This window comes from Meriones unguiculatus, chromosome 5, assembly GCF_030254825.1.
Source record: "Meriones unguiculatus strain TT.TT164.6M chromosome 5, Bangor_MerUng_6.1, whole genome shotgun sequence".
Classification (NCBI taxonomy): Eukaryota; Metazoa; Chordata; class Mammalia; order Rodentia; family Muridae; genus Meriones; species Meriones unguiculatus.
The window spans coordinates 106514474-106517605 of NC_083353.1; positions in this window are offsets into that span (position 1 = coordinate 106514474).

Below are 3132 nucleotides of genomic sequence, written 5' to 3' on the forward strand. Positions count from 1 at the left end.
GACTACGGAGAGAAGCCAGCCAGCCATCTTCAAGCCAAAGCCCTCCCAGGAACCAGGCCTGCTGGCACCTTGATCTTGGCCTTCAGGCCTCTTGAACCAAGATGGGGGAAAAAAGGTGCAGTCTGCTGTTTTAGCCACCTAGGCTGGAGTGTTTTGTGATGGCCATCCCAGACTGTGACACAAGGCTAAGGGCAAGGGATCACAGTTCCCCTACACCCGGTGCCTGAGTGTCCTGGTCTGGCCGCTGGCCTCCCCCAGATCTGAAACAGCAAGGTGGGCTGGGGTGCAGCTCAGTAGATAGCGCCTTCCCAGCATACAGGAAGTTCTGGGGTTGGTCCCCATCACCATAAAATAAACAAACCATAAACAAAACCTTTATGGCATAGGCTTGGAGGAAGTAGGAGTCCACCCCTCCCTCCAGGTCTTCTTGGTCCCGTGGGCCAGCCTACTTACTGTGAAGGGACCGTGCATGGCCGTGTAAACAGGATCTACCTAGCACACTGGCCACCAGCTCTCAGAGGTAGAATAGAGCTGGTAGGGAGGGGCGCCCAGATGGTTTGGGTGATTACTTGCTGGGAGCTAGTACAGGCCAATGCCTGAGTCTCGGCCCCTTCCCCAAGAGCTTGAATTGCATTTTCAAAGTTAAGTCCAAAGACTGAAGGAGAGGTGAGTGACAAGCTGGCATGTGGGAGAGGTTCCAGTGGCTCATGGGTTAGGACCCAACTATGCTCCCATGAGGGCCCCTGCCGGGAGAGTAACTTTCTTACTGCTTGGAAGTCAGGTGTAGGAAGCCATAGGCTTATTTAATCACTTTCCCAGAGCCTCGAGGGAGTACCCAAGTGACATTTTGCCTGTTCTGCACCTCTGTTTTTCTCCCAGCGGTTGACACCACCCAAGAATGTCCAGTTTGGCACCAGCTGCGAGATTCTTGGAGCAGGAAAAGGGCCCCTAGAGGACATCAGGTGTCCTGTGTAAAATAAAGAAACCGAACTCGAGAGAGAAACAGTTTGATCCAAGGTCACCAGGGAAACTGTCACACGCCCAGCACCTAGTTGGGACAGGGTCTAGGGGAGACCCTTCCCTCTAGCCCATTCCTACAGGCAAGGGAGGAGTGTGCTGCCACGGACTCAGGCTTAGTCTTGGGGACCCTAGACTAGAACTCAGGCCTCCCTAGTGGAGAATGAGAACAAATGAGCACGGTCACAGGTCATGAGCTACTACCCACGTCAGCCCCTGGAGGGTGTGTATATCTCCAGCCCTGGCCTGGGTTCTCTGAATGGTGCCAGGGTCGGGTAGTATTTAGCAATTCTTTAGTGGAGCAGCCCGCCTGGGACACAGGGCACCCGGACACCAGCTCCAGGCCAGCTCCATACCCGTTGCGAGAAGAGCAGCCACCACGTGAAGCAATGCTTGCCACATGCCCAGAGCCCAGCGTCTTAGGATCAGGCCACGGGGACTCAGGGGACCCAAAGTTCTGGCGCAAAGGCTCATATGATCAAGACCAGCATTGAGCAACAAGTTTGGGTCAAGGGTTTGCCAGTCAGAGGCTGCAATAAACAAACTGGGCTCCCCGGATACAAACACGGCAAGCCTGATCCATAGAGTAGCAGCCACGGGAGAAGAAAGTGGGTATACGGGATTCGACATATGCAGGATTTCACATAGTCCCAGCATTCCCAGGATGCGTGAGGTGTCATTGCTTCCTCTTACAGCTAAGGAAACTGAGGTCAGGCACAGGGTGTGAAAAACCAAGACCTCAGGCTACTAAGTGCAGAGATGAGAGCTTAAGTCCTTCTCCATTGTCTCCTAAGGTGTGTGAGGGGGGCGGGAACATTTCTTTACATTCCCCTCAGAGTCCTTATTAGAGCCCCTCTAGTTTAGCAACCTAGCCCAGGGGCCAAAAGCCTAGGAGTCTCCTGTCGTATCCTAACCTGCCACTTGGAGGCCTAGTGGCTTCGGTCAAGTTCCTTGACCTGCCCTTGACCTCAATGAGTTTCCTCATACCTGGAGGAGGTGCAAGAGCCCCAGAGGTCCAGGCTGCCAGGAGAATTCAGCCAGTCCATTGCTGCCCCTGGAGACCCTGTTGGAAACTCCGTAAATGTATGTGTGTTGTGTGTGTGTGTGTGTGTGTGTGTGTGTGTGTGTGTGTGTGTATCTGACAGTTAGGTCTTTTTTATATGTTATATGTTTTTTATATGTTAGGCAATGTACATGTGTGGGTATATTCATAACCCAGAGGACAACCTCAGCATTCCATCTTCAGGAATGCTTTCCACCTCCTTTGACACATGTTCTCTCACTAGCCTGGAGAGCACCAGGGATCCTCCATGCCCCGCACTTTTATGTGGGTTTGGGGGGTTGAACTCCGGTCTTCCCTCACTTGTGTGAAGCAAGTGCTGTACCAGCTAAACTATCTGCCTGGTCCCTGTTGGTGATTTTAATCAACTTAGACTGCTATCGGAAGAGACCAGGAACCAGTGGCTCCATTGCAAGACCTACAGTCTTGCTCGTGCAAATGAGTCTACAACCCTGTGGGTGCAGTCACTGTGTCCATGCGTTTACCGTCACTATGACAAAACACCTGAGCTGATCGTCTTATAAAGAGGAAAGGTTCCCTTGGGCTCGTAGCTTCAGAAGTCGTCCATGTTTGGCTGCCCCACTGCCTTTGAGCTGTGGCGGGGTGGAGCAGAATGCTGGGGTTCCTGTGGTGCTTGCCTCACAGCAGGCTGGAAGCAAAAGAGCAGGGAGGAGAGGCTGAGATCCCACTGTCCCAAAGCATTTGTCATTTTACTCATTGCTGTGGCAAAAAAAAAAAAAAAAAAAAAAAAAAACCTGACAGAAGCAACTTAAGGCAGGTTTCTCTTGACTCGCACTCTGAGGTATCCAGGCTTCTCTTGACTCGCACTCTGAGGTTGTAGTCCACGCGGGGAAGGCACGGCAGCAGGGTGTGGGGCAGCTGCTTGCACTGCATCTGAGGTCAGCGAGCAACCATGGATGCTGACACTCAACTCCCTTTCCCCTTTTTACTCATTCTGGGACCCCGGCCTGCATTTACAGTGGTTAACCTAATCTAGATAAACCCTCACAATATGCCCAGAGACCTCTCTCTATGATGATTCTAGATTCTGTCAA